Here is a 14,477-nt window from a genome sequence, read left to right on the forward strand (position 1 = left end):
ATTCAGTTTCGATTCTCTAAGGGATTACTAATAAGAGAAGGTCTGGAATTTTAACAAACTTACACTGGGCCAGATTCTCAGCTGGCATGACTCTGTGCACTGCCAGTAAAAGTTGAGGAGCTGGCCGGTCCATTTTATTTGACAACATCCTTTGATATTTTAACTGAAATTAAACTTTCTAATCTAATTTTGGTTGTTTGTGTCACATTCATATACATACAGATGCATCCTATTTGTTATGGTAACTGTTTCCAGATTTGGGTTCTTGTGTGCAAAAAAAATTAAAAAATCATGACTTCAGACAGCAAAATCTATGTCTCTGAATTAAAAAGACTTATCTTTACTGGATTTCTATTAAAATCTTTTCATTTGCTCCAATCAGGTTTCTGCGTTTTTGTTTATCTGTTTCCCAAGGCAACTGGACTTTTCTTCTGCATATCACCCTATGGTCCATTTCACCAAATTCTGCAATCCGTTTTAAAGAAAATTAGGAGACTATTGACTTTGTAAGGGTAGGTACACATAATTCTGGAAGAGATGAGTTACAGAATGGTAAAATCTTCCTAGAGAGTCCCCGGTGCTTTCCTAAGCATCTGCTTAAATTACTGATTACACTATTGTTTGTAGTGAATTGTCAAACATAAGAGGAAACCAGGCTTGAAGATTACACCAGCCTGTAGGCTGTCTAATTATACAGTTTGAGTGGATTTCATTTATTGAAGCACAACGTGAAGCTATGTGTATATACCCCTAAGAATATGAAGGGCCTGAACTGTGGTCCTGGGTCAGGCAATACTCCCATTAAAGTCAGTGGAAGTTTTATCTGGGTAAGAGGGAATGTGGGCCTGAGCCTGGAACATTTAGGGGATGTTGTTGAACTCCTTTGGCAAAGCTCATGAGGCACCATGTTGGATAGGTATGTTACATGAGTTCAGACAGGAAGATTTCTTGCAGAACACACATTCCCACCACAGCCATGTCCCATGAGCATTACTAGTGACAAATCACCATGGCATCAAAGCTGACTAACTTCTGCAAGACCTCATGGCTTCTGCATTCATCACACACAAAGTAATCATGGATATTCGCTTTGCTCTGTAGTTATGATAGTCAGTATGGTGAAGATGCGTCAGCAAATAAGAATGGAAAAAAAACCCAAAACTATTTACATTGAACGTGTCAAAATGTTGACATAGTGAGGTGATAATGAGCATTTCTTTTATTTAAAAAAAATGTATCCAGGGTATCTCAGCATTAGAAGATTTCATTAAGCTCCTGCTGTCCCCCAACCGCCTCATATCATACCCTCAGGAATGTATAATTTAATGATCCAATCCTGCAAAATTGACTAAAAAACCACATTGCTTGTTACAGTGAGTATTCCCTCAAAAGTCAGTGGAACCTCGTTGTAGGAAGCACTGCATCTGATAGAGTTTGCAGCATAAGATGTCAATGAAGTAAATGGCAGGACCTATGGAAGAACTTCTCGAGTGAGCAAAGGTTGCAGGCTCTAAGTGACTAATCTATACAAGTAGATGTGCTGAGTCTGTGGTGGTGATGGCCATATGGTAAAACACAAAGCCTTGTGGTAAGCTTCATTTATCATACACCTCCCCAAGAGTATATTCTAATATTTGAAATTTCTAAATAGCTTCAAAGAGCTGCCTATTTTTTTAAACAACTTTCCAGATAAATGTTTCCTTCTTTCCCCCCAAATATTGAATTTCCCTCTAAAATTACAGTTATTCATCAGTGATAGGTTTAAGTTTTGGTCCCTCTTAACCCATCATAGCTTGTAATGGGAGTTTTATACCATGGAACAGGGAGTTTTCCCATCCGCTCCTAACTCTGGAAAGTCCTATGATATCAGATCTTAAAATTATGATGTTTGAAGAAGGGAAAAAATCAGACCTATAATCAAATTTGAAAACGGACAAGAGTTGTATGGGTACTCTTCCATTAGACTATGGAGCACCTCATAAGGATTCTTTTCTTGCTGAAATGAACTTTATCCCTTATTTATTTTTCCATAGGGCAGTAAGGCCTTGATTCCAGGCCTTTTGAAATCAGTGGAAGGACCCCTATTGAGTTCATTAGTCTTGGACCAGATTATATAAGAAGTTTATTTCAAATCCCATCTAGTTATGAACCTAACAAACATTTCCTGTTCCTAATCTAAAGCATTGTTATCTCTGCTACATCACTTTAACCACAACACTGGAAATTACAGAAAGTTTGTGTTTGATTAAGGCGTGGGCTTGAAGATGAAAAATAAACAGAAAAGTAAAATTTTATGCTGCGTGAAGAGGAAAACAAAACCAGTTGCTATCACCAAGTTCTGGATGTGGTGGACTGAGCATTAGTCTGGACGGATGTGCTTCTTTTGGACAGTCTTAAATAACATAGACTAACCTGTTGGCAGCAGTATATGTTAATTGATTCAGAAGCATGGGGCTGATTCAAAGCCAATTAAAATCACTGGAAAGATCCTCAATTATTTCAGTGGGGTTTGGATGAAGCCTCATTGGAAATGGTATGGGTTAAAATAGATAAGTTTTAGTTAAATACACCACTGTGGCTGGTATTTGTTTTGGAAAAATGAACTGTTCTGAGGAATGACATTAGCATTGGCAAACACATGTTGGGCTGAGTATAAAATATCTTGGTTGCAGCTAATAAGTATTATTTAAAATAAAAAAATAAATTGGCTCAAGGAAAATATACCGGTCAGGAGGAAGTTGTGCAGGTTCCAAGTGAACTTGCTCAGTCTCTACTGGTATTAGAAAATACACACTGATTTCAAGAAGAATGAAGGGGATGACCCCAAAAACCAGAAGCCTCATTTTTAACAGACTTCAGACAGATTAATAAAATACGTGAGAAAAAACGGTGTGTGGCTTGAGGTCCAGTGGAGAAGCACTTAGTGCAAGTCCATGGAGGATGTGGTGTAGTGGGGGATGTTGTTCTTAAGCCACGTTTGTACTGCCTTTCCCTTTCCTCCATGCTGGAATTCTCTGGACACTGGTTGGGTCCGCAGCTTACATTAGAGCAGCCAGAATATGTATAGAAATGTTTTCATAATCTAAAAAGCAGTCAGATGAAATTGGGGAGGTTTTTTTCCTGGAGGAGAGGGAGGAGAAAGGTGAAATTTAAATATTTCCCTGTACTGTTGGAACCCCGTCTCGACTAGAAACAGAGAGCCAGCTGCTCCAAACTGGCAGAGCTCTTCTGACATCAATGGAACCATACTGTTCTTCACCAGCTGAGGAAGCTTCCGCAGAGAGTTTAAGCAGCCATCTCATTTCCAGTGCCTGAGAAGTAAGAAACGTCAATGACAGGGGAAAGCAAGTTAGAGATTGTGGTGTGGTTATAGAATTCCTGGTCCTCCACAGTTACCAGACAGGACCAGGATGTGTTGTAGGGAGAATTAAAAAAAAAGGGATTTTTTTGTTCAAAATGTTCTCTAGATACTGCTTAAGGCATGGCTCTTTGCTTATGGCCTCACAATTCATGGTGTCAGGAGTAATAACATGACAGAGGGTTAAAATTCTTTGTGCTTTAATAATGTATTAATAACAATTGAAGGGTGTGTCTACACCTAGTGCTAAGAGCGTGATTCCCAGGTCTAACTGAGCTAGTGTACTAAAAACAATAGTGTAGCCAGGGTAGCATGGGCAGGGCCCAAGCATAATTTTTTCAGGCCCAGTACAAACTTGTAACATGGGCCTCCTCCCATACACATACCACAATCCCTCATCCCATACATACAATCTCATGAGCCATGAAAAAAATTTTCCTCATAGTAATGGGGTTTCAGCCTGGAGCGGGCCCCGATAAGTGTACCCTTTCTCCCTCCCATGTGGCTAGTTGCTCCAAGTATATACCCATGCAGTTCAGGTGGGTTTGTACTTGACATGACTAGCCCATGCACCTCTTGCTGCTGCCAGTCCTACCCCAGCAATGCTACTATTTTTAGCACGCTACCCCAAAGAGAGCTAGTGTGAGTATGTCTATGCCAGCTAGGAATCATACCTCAGTCCAAGCATAGACATAGACTTAGGTGTTATTAGTAACTGGGGTAAGGAATTTGGGCCATCTGCTGCAAGCATTACTTCGATGAGTCATACATAGTTTCATTTGAGTGGGATCTGCCTACTCCAGTGAGGAAAATTTTCTGGATTAGGCCCTTTGTTTTCAAAAATACAACTACCTGTGTAGTTTTGGTTCCAGTTCAGGCTGAAAGATCCTAGTTCTGCACCTCAGTCCTTCAGTATGCTGAATGGAAATGATAAAGGAGGATTAGGTTTCAAGAAGGACTTAGACTGACCAGGACCAAAGGTTTGAAATTCAAGTGTGGGACTGGCTGCTGCTAGACAAACAATGGACCCTCAGTATGTAACACTGGCCTCCCAGCACATTTAATAAAGCTCTGTCTCCTACACGCACATGCTTGCAGCATCACTTGCTGCTTTACTCATATGAGCTGCCCCATTGGAGTGAACAGGATTACTCACATGAGAAAAGCTGTGTAGATGTATAAGTGTTTGCAGGATCGAAGCCCTGGTTTGGATGCAGATGAAATCTTGCACGGGCAGCCATTTTACAAAAGAAATGAACAGAAAAGAGAACAGGAATGATCAGCCAGTTGAACTCAATTCACAGGCAGTCGAACGATCAGCATGACGTAGAAAACAAGGTGTCTGAGACATTAACATTCTGCTACTCTGTTTTTGTCATAGATATTATATAACAAGATGAGAAAACTACCCCCGATGGACCCATTCCCTTTGTAATCCCCAAAGTGGACGGTTATGTCTTTTACTTGGCCAGGCAGCAGGGAACTGGGATGATGCCACTTCACTTGAGCTGGCACATAGAGCTAGCAGCGCCCACCTAGTACAGCTCCGCAAGAGATAACATCAGAGCCATCGGCATGTAGGAGTTTATTATTACTTGCAGCGCCTGGCAACGAGATGAAGAATGAGTCGTTCGGTAGCACCAGCTGAGCAGTGATTCCCCCAGAGACCGCACCCTCTTAGTAAGTTCCTAATGTGTGTGTTCCCCATTGATGGGGCTTGCAGCAGTGGGTGGAGGAGGAGTAAGTAAGTTCATTCCTGGCAGGGGATGCCACTTGGAAAGTTTTCAGTCTCCTTTTGAAGAAGCAGCTGCAGAGCTCCTCCTTATGTAATGCTGAGGTTTGCATCCCACGCCAGGGTGTGGAGTCCTTCAGATGGGAAACTGAATTAGTCATTGCCAGACTTGGTCAATTGAAATAGCAAGCTCACCCCTGCAAGGATTCTCACCGGAGAAGCCCAGTGAGCTAAAGCAGAAATAAAGGGTATGTCTAACACAGCATTTTGGAATGAACCTCCCAGCTCAGGTTGACAGGCTTGGCCTAGCAGGGCCAGGCTAGTCCTCTAAAAATAGCTGTAAAGATATTCAGGCTTGGGGTGGAGCTCGGGCTCTGAAGCCCACCCAGCTCCTTAGGCTTCGAAGCCCAGTGTATGCAGCGATTTTTTGAGTGCTAGCGTGAACCCTGCTGGGCCAAGCCTAGATTCCGGGGCAGGGAGGCTCTCTCCCGCTCACTCCAAAATGCTGCGTCGACATACCCAAATAGGCCCTAGGAAAATTTTCATACAAATGTGCACTGATGTCAGAAGTATTGTGCACCCCAGGTATACAAAAATCATAACTCAGCCCTCCCCAAAAATAATGAAATTGGCTTCAAAATCATGAGGACTTTTTAAATAATTATTCTTTCAGGGGTTTATTTGCTGTCTGGGGGTTTGTTTGATCTCTTTTTTAATTTCTTGAAAACTCATATTTTCAAGCTTTTCTGTATAACTTTTTAATTGTTATTATTTTCAATGAAAGCTGAGATTTTCATGCAATCCCGTGACTCCAGGAGCTGGGGATTTAAGAAAAACATCAAATATTGCAAGACTTACACAGTTTAGCTGACTCTTGCAAGCCCTACTTTGTATCAGTAGATGTCTCCAGTTTGCACCTGTGCAAGTTTCACTAATGTAGACAGGATCTTAGAAACAAAACTCCAGATATAAGCACCATATTGTTCTAAATCCAGATCCTGATCTGGACCTGAATTTCACAGCTTCTGTTTCTACAAAGGCCAGAAGGAAACCAATGGATCCGAACAGCCATGAACTTTGGGGCATCTGAAATCTAGATTCAAATGTGCATCTTGGGCCCATCTCTGAAAAATGGGGTGTTTAATAGAGCTTTATGTGTTCTATATGTGTGCAATGAAAGGTGCAATGCCAGCTTTTACCTTTTTCCTAAACATACCAAATTGAAATTGACATCTCCTCCCTCCAACTGTCCTTGGTTGGCATTACGGCAGGTTAGTGCTGAGACTTTCTCTGAACTGTGTTTCATATAAGAAACCAAAGTGACCCAAACAACCCAGGAACAATCCAAAAAACATTCTTTCTTATGAAGTTCGGTAGACTTAATGGTCTAATGGTCCCTTTTGGCCTTCAAGTCTACGAATCTATGTATAGTCTCCATCAACTACAACAATGGGAGCTGCCTAACTAGGTAGGGAGGGCTTAGGGATGGATTGAGTCAGCTACTATTGTTTTTATCTCTGTATACAAGGAACACCTAATGTACATTTAGTTTAGATGACTTTTAGTTTAGAGGAAGACAGAACAAATAAAACTCTCCATGAATGAGAGAAAGTAATGTACTTCTCACTCCACCTTGAAATCCCTATAGCCCTGCACTTTCACAGGCATACAACCTTACATTTAAAAGTTCAGTGCATAGGAAATAGAATCATAGCTACATGCAACACACCTAAAGGAGAGATGCACCTGAACCAAATACTCAGATCCAAAAAGTTCACCACATTTGGATTCAGTTCTTGATCTGAATTTCATGGGTCAGGTTCTTCGTGCTTGTGAAGCCTTTTAAAAATCGATGTCACATAAGGGTGGCTGTGTGGTCCAGTGGATCTCAGGCTCCAGTGACTTGAGAGTCAGTAGACCTAGGGTAGATCTACACTACAGAAAAAGACCTGCAGCAGCAAGTTTCTGAGACCGGGTCAACAGACTTGAACTTGCCAGGCTCGTGCTACAGGAATAAAAAGAGCAGTGTAGCCATTCCTGCTAGGGCAGGAGCCCAGGCTCTATCACCCACCTGCTTTGCTGGGTTTCAGGGCCTGGGCTCTAGCCTGAGCGGGAATGTTTACACTATTTTTAGCCCTGTAGTATGAGACCCACAAGCTCGAGTCAGTTGACCCAGGCTCTGAAACTTGCTGCCAGGTTTTTTTTGTTGTAGTGTAGATGTATAGCTGGTTCTGTTTCCAGCTCTGACCTGCTGGCCTTGGCCAAGTTACTTCACCTTTGAGTGTTTCTGCTTCTCCTCCCATCAGTTGTCTAGTTAGACTGTAAATTTAGGAACTCTTATTCTGTGCCTGTCCAGTGCAATGGGTCCTCAGTCTTGACACTATTATTAATTATTATTATTAGGCACTATTTTAATGCAAATAATAAATAATAGTAAATATAGTAATAATAAATAAATATTCTTGTCTGCGTCAACAGTACAAGGTAATTTTTAATCTAATTTCATGGGCCAGAAACTCAACTGGTGTAAATCAGCATAGCTCCACTCACAAAAGCTTTGCTGATTTACGCCAGCTGAGGATTTGGCCTGGGTTTGAAAAAAATGTTATCTTGTGTAGCACCCCAAGCAACTTGGCAAAGAGGGAAGCAAGAGGTAGACAGTACTTTATACACACTACACTCTGATTTATTAGCTGTTAGCTACCGTGCAAAACACAGGAGAGAGCTGTGGAGCAACTGCTCTAGCCGTCTTATCCGAGATCTGAGTTTAACACAAAAGAAGAAAAGGAGCACGAGCAATTTGAGGTTTATTTGGAGTAGCTGCCTATCACTTGAAGACACATGAAATATCAGACATATTGCATATAAAGACCCCGATCCTGCAAATGTATCCATTCAGACACACCCTAATGGGGTTTTGTATGAGTGGAAGGTTCTACCAATACAAACCCAGTTGGAGGATTGGGATCATAGTGGTTACACTGGGATGGGCAGGGAGACAAGAGAAAACAGTTATGATCACTTACTCTGTAACCACAGACAAACAAGAAGCTTAAAGGAAACATCAAGAGTGGAATTCACCCCATACAGAAGGCCTGCACCAGGCCATTTGCACCAGTTAATTTCCATTCAGGCCCTGTATTTAACGTAGAAATTATGTGCAGGGCCTTGCACAGAGGTGAATTTCCCCTTAAAAGAAAGAAATTTTTTTCCCATGTTCAAGAGGGCTATTTTCACAAAAACAGACTACCCCATTGTCAAATCCCATGCCAGTGAAGTGAATACTCCCTAGCAAGGTGTATTTCTTAGTGTTAACGTGCATATTCTGGGAGAAATCCATCCTTTAGCACTGGGTCGGTGCAATACCCTCCAGATCAATTCCACATAGTATTAATAGCTTCAGCGGAACTTATCTGGTGTTCAGGATATCTGCTGCAAACTCATTGAACTAGGGTGGACTCTGTCCTCTGAAAGGATGGCAAAAATGCCACCTTGTAGGGGTCCCAACCATTAACTATTGCTATTTAGTGCCCCATTTGAAATGAGTTTGCTGCCCTCAGCCCTTTTCCCAGTATTCAAGTGTCCACATTACTAAAATCACTGTTAAAAATTACTCTTTTGTGGGTGGCCTCAGTGGAAAGATCTTATACATATCAAGCATGGGGTTTGAACTATCCTCTCAGTTAATTTATTATTAATTACTCATCTGACAACAGAGGTGAGGGATCCCAGTCAAGGATCATGGCCCCATTGCTCTAGATGATGTACAAATGGCTGAGAAGATGACAGTCCCTGAACAAAGGAAAACTCACATGTAGGGTTATGCCAGAATGCAACAGGTGGATGAAACAAATGGGAGAGGGGCAGAACAAGTTACCAGTAAAATGAGCACGTTTGGTTTCCAAGGTACTCAGCTGTTGTCATGTAGGAGAAGAACCAGGAATGTTAAATGTTGGCTGAGAAAGACAGAGATCTCCGCAGGGCTGGAAACATAGGGGAGAGGTCAGGTGTGGAAAACCAGCAGGAAGAAATGGAATTTAAGGAGCAATATGAAGGTGGAGAGGGAGTGTGCTTTGTGGGGCAAAAGTGGTTCCAGACAGCATGATGAGAAGGCATAAGGGAGCAAATGTGAGGAGAGAAAGGAAGCATCAAAGTAAGAAGAGTTGGCAAAGTCTGGGACGCAGGTAGAAACAAGGGCTAAGGTGTGGCAGCCATGATGAGGAGACGGCACTGAATGCTGACATTTAAAGTGAACCCATGAACTTGAGCGTGGATGACATGATCAGAGCAGCAGAAGAAGAAAATAATCACCATGGGAGATGGTCATTCAATCTCAGGACTTGTGGGGCTGTGTGGAGGAATTAGGTTATGGATAGATAGGTCTTTAGTTTCCAGCTACCATCAATCTGCTACCTCTTATTGTCGTTTAATTCACTGAAAACATTTTTTTTAAATAAAAAGACTCTTACTTGTTAATCACTTCCAAGTGATGTACAAATGCTCTGACAGATAATTATCTGCAATATTGATTCTAACTAGGGAAGAGAATGAACAGGTATGCGTGAAATAGAGAGTTATTTATAAAGATGTAATTGAAATCTATCCCCAAACCTTGAAAGTGTAAAGAAAAAATAGTAACAACATCATATCTTTCACTGATAATAGGAAGTTGCCTTAAGGGCGGGAAAGATAGATTTTTAAAGGTCTCATATTCCAGGGACTGAGATGGTCCAAGAATAAGTGGCTCTGAGTGGTTTATGTCTGAAGGACAGATCCTTACAGTCTCTACTGCTGCTAATTCATCACTTACATACTCCCTGGTTAAGCTCCTGGTTGCCTGTATTTTAGAAACTGAATTAGAGGAAAAATGTTTAATCAGTATAGGTACTCCAGGATAGAGCTCATTCTTTGTGCAGCTGGACAGACTATAGCTCAAGTTAGTACTTCATGTGACTTATCAGGACTGAGAGCTTGCAGCTGTGCCTGCCTAGTTGCCAGGCAGCCTAGGAGCACACCTGAGTCACAGCAGGGCCATCTGATTGACCACTTTGCCTGGTTCACTGAGGAAGTCAGCAAGTCTGCTCTGAAGCCTCACAGCAACAAGTGAGTTCTGCCTGTTCAAGAGTTATGTCTGAAGCTGTAATGCTTGCAGCTCTAGCCCTGCTTTCCTACTGGATTGGGTTCCTGACCCTGACCCTTTGGCTCTGGTTACTGGCTTCCTGGCTCCTGCTCTGATCACTATGCCTGGCTGCCTACATCTCGATGTGTGACATGAGTTGTCCCATTGGCTTCCTTGGGGTTACTTGTGTGTATAAAGGTAGGCATGTGAGTAAGTGTCTGCAGAATGGGTGCCGTAATGTATTATATTGCCAATTTAAAGGTAGCTGCTTTAATGTTGTGACTTTTTAAAGGGGTATTTATGTATTTAAGTTCCACCCTTATTTTCTAAAAGTTCCTGGTCGAATCTCATGCGTTTCATGCTAATCTCTTCTCATCCAAGTTCTCCTTTTAATCTCTTTCCTTATTTAATAACAACTTCCACTGCTTGTTCTTTATTATTTTGCTGTTACAATAGTGAGTAGGATCCAGACCTTGTTGTGCTGGGTGCTGTACAGACATATAGTACAGAATGTGTGTCCTCTGGGGTAGGAATTATAATCTCCATAGCAACAGGCGGACAAAACAGACAAACTGGGTGGGGCTGGCTTGGGAGACTGAGGTAAGGGTAACAATTAACAGCGTTTAGCAGAAAAGAGGCAGTGGAGTGATCCTCTTTAATGCTGGACTAGATTCATGGGTAGAGATTCATGATTTCTTAGATTTAAAAGAATGTTCTTTTGGGGCTGGCCTATGCTGAAACAACCAGTGGAGTTTGGAGAGAACTCAGTGTGGGTATGAAAAGCAGACAAATAGACAGAGGTATCTTAAGGGCCAGGTCACAGCAGCAGCTCACTAGTAAGATGCACTTTAAAATGGAAACAAAGCTCTTACTATTTTAGATGTGGCTAGTGGAATATCTTGTGGTGGCTCTGACATTAGGTGGTTCCACAAGAAACTGCCAACCAGGAAACAAGGATTTCAGGCACAATTTACCCTTTCCCAGGAAAGGAACAGAGGCTCTCAGGCCCCAACTTGCACAGGGGTCTGCCACAGGAACATAGTCATCCATTTTGAGGCCCTTTACAAAGACCCTGGATGATCCTGCATTTCTCCCTGGAAGCTCCATTTGTCTCACAGAAGCAGGAACACAGCTATAACAAAAGACCCCATCTCTCATGCATGTGAGTGGCTGTGGTGCTTCTGGGGGATAGTAATTGTGTACAAAGATATTTTAGTATGTGGCTTAGGGGGTTGGGCAATGGATATAAAGCCCTTTTGTCTTTAACCTGCTAGTTTAAACCCAATTAAGGCAATAGAATCTGAAAAGTAGGCTACCAACAGCTGTAACAACTTTATGTGAATCCGTTCCCAATGGATAAATGTCCATGTTATCAAAGAAACAACCATCGTTAGCCCCTGGCTGCAAGTCTCAAAGATGCCAAGGACTGAAGGGGCACAGAGATCCTCTCGCCCCCTGCATTGAGTGGCTATGTAATGGAGGGGTGCGTGCTCTTCCCCTGCCTGTGTTGTAGCTGCCCTGGGGATAAAGACAGCCTCTGGGGATCAGTTTTTCATGAGCATTAAAAACAAAATCACAAAGTTTATGACCAGATGTGGTTTTTGTGTCACTCTGCCAATGTTCTGCTGTGCAGACACCAGCTCTAGAGGAATTTTTTTAAAGCCATAGCCTTGCTACAGTGCAGTTTTCCCTGTGCTTATGAGTAAGCATTTTCCAAAACAGTGGGGTCGGCGTGTATAGCTTCTGTATAAGAGCTCTTTCAGATGAGACTGGTTGGTTTTCTCTCTCTCTCGACATGTTCTCTAGTTGCATCAACATCACTTTGTCATGTTTTTGTGGCTTTTGCTATGGAACAACATCAGCTTGTCCAAGTTTGTGGTTTATTTGAAAATGAAATTCCGGTAAGCTTTTGTACCATCTGGCAGTGTCCAGCTGGGCCAGATTTAGAAACAAACCACCGCACACATGCACCCAACAAAGAACCCTGTGATCAGAAATCACAGTGAATCTGACACCTTCAGAAGCCAGGAGGAAAATTAAATGCCTAAATGAGTCCTAAACATTACTTTTCTGTGGGTCTTTGGCTTCTTCAGCAAAGGGCAGTTTGCAAGCTTCCACCTATTCTGTTCCTGCCCTTTCTGTGCGAATGCATCAGAGACAAATTTCCAAACACAGCCAGATGTAATTCAAAGAGCAGCAGAAGGTTCAGATTCTCACTGCTGTCAACTGGCATAACTCCATTGACTTCAAAGGAACTCTGCTGATTTATGCCAGCTGACGGTTCTGACCTGTATTCGTTTAAATGAGTGACTGAAACATTCAGGATAATTTCGTGGGCTAAATTGCAGCTCTCTGACCACTGCTTGGCATTGTGGCTGAGGAGGAAAGTCAGTGAGAAATCTTGGTGCAGTGTTTCTCAGAGTACCTGGGAAACATAGGTCACTGCAATTTCTGCTACATACATGTGCTCACCTTCAGCTGCTCTAGTTCCACTGCTCAGTGCAGAGGGTGGAGGCACAGCAAACAAAATAGGTTTTCCCATTCCCCTTTGAGTCTAATACCACCATTCTGTTCTACTCAGTATGGGTTCTTATACCTCATTCATCACCATAGATTCAGACTGCCTTCTAGTAGTGCATTAAGCGATTGACTAACATCGGTCACATGTATTTGTTCTCTCTCTCTCATCCTCTCCCCACTAGATATAGCTTTGAGCGATGCTTGCTGTTTGAGGCTCTCTCCGCCTGGCATGCTTGTCTAGTCACAAACTTATTTTAAATGTAGTTAATGAGTAGAGCTGAAGGCAAATAATGAAATGGAATTACTTGCCAGCATTTTATTTGACTCGTGTAACGAATGTGGGTATAGGGCCAGATTCAAAGCCAACTTGAGTCAGAGAAAAGATTCCCATTGACTTCAAAAAACCATGGGCTGGTATACTTGAAATACCTACCCAGCCTTATAAACTGGCAAATAATCAGAAAACGAATACAATTAGTCAAATCTTAAAATATAACTTGACTGCCTCTCTTGATGATCTAGCTCTACTTGAGTACTTCAGAAAATACGATCCATGATATCACCCGATAAAACTACTGGGAAGGTTTCATTGACTGCAGTGGGTTTTGGGTTAGTTTCTAAAATCATATGGATTTTTTTTTTTATTTGTAAAATCATCTTTCAGTCTTTCCTAGCCAATCTGAAGGTCCAAAGAAATCAGTTATACTTTCACTTGGGTGAAGCTGTGCTTGTTAAACTCTGTCAAACACATTTAAATCCAGCAGATGTTGCATAAACATAAAGTGATGTTCCCGTGATAGAATTAAGAGAAGGTTATTTTAAATATATATGATCCCAGTGATAGTGGTAGGCCAGAACCCAATAAAGGAAGCCAGGAGGCATTCAGCAATAATCCTAGCTCTGACACCGACCCCTTCTGTGGCCTTTGGCAAATGGGGAAACTGAGGCAGGGGTTAAACCATCTGTACAATGAAGATAGTACTCATCATTTAGGGTCTGACCCATTGAAGTCAGTGGAAAGACTTTCATTCTTTTTTAATGGGCATTAGATCAGGCCCTAAGTACCTCACAGATCTTCCTGAGGATTAATTGATAGTTTCATCTTCAAAGCACTCTACAGTTAAGTATTCCTTTCTATCAGGATTTTAGTTCCAAGTTAAAATACCATTATGCTGCTGGTTTGGGGGAGAAAATATTCCATACCAGGCTCTCTCCATTCAAAGAGTTTCACCAGACACAGTACAGACAAGGTGGATTCAATGTTTTTATTTTATTTTATTTTTAAACTGGCTAGTTGGTGAAAGAGAAGCTTACAACTGTGTGATAAACCTGCTCTAGATTCTTTGCTTTACATAGATTTATTTTAGTTTTTGTCTTTGGCATATACTGTACTAGCACAGCAATGCTTCTGGTGCTGGATTTCTCACATATATAGATGAGTGCTATCACTTAGGAGCTGTATTTGTTATATAAACATGATTGATAGCTCTTTGGTGGTTTCCACGTGCCTCCTACAATATTGCTGTTGCATCCGAAGTTGTTGTAATTCTCACTATAACAAAAAAGTATTTGGAAGGAATATTTAAACTTCATGCTTCAGGCCATGAGCCCAAACTCTAGCTAATGGAAGTTAGGAAATTTACCTTGTGGGTAGGTTATTGCACAGCTCTCTCCTGCAGGCTTCCTGCACCTTTTTCTGAAGCAGCATGTTCTGGCCACTGGCACAGGCATAGTACCAGATTAGATGG

At 41.8% G+C, this 14,477-nt stretch overlaps 1 long non-coding RNA gene across 1 annotated transcript in view; it reads left to right on the forward strand.

Annotated features, from left to right (window-relative positions):
- Positions 1 to 10,208: 10,208 nt before the first annotated feature.
- The window catches only part of LOC137160627 (uncharacterized), a 51,812-nt gene continuing 47,543 nt past the window's right edge, over positions 10,209 to 14,477 (forward strand). Inside the window, exon 1 of the long non-coding RNA XR_010921945.1 lies at positions 10,209 to 10,407. This is a non-coding gene — a long non-coding RNA (uncharacterized lncRNA). The remainder of the gene's footprint in view (positions 10,408 to 14,477) is intronic.

Source organism: Emydura macquarii, unplaced genomic scaffold, assembly GCF_026122565.2.
Source record: "Emydura macquarii macquarii isolate MOO-44397 ecotype Brisbane River unplaced genomic scaffold, CSIRO-AGI_Emac_v2 contig_2205, whole genome shotgun sequence".
Taxonomy (NCBI): domain Eukaryota; kingdom Metazoa; phylum Chordata; order Testudines; family Chelidae; genus Emydura; species Emydura macquarii.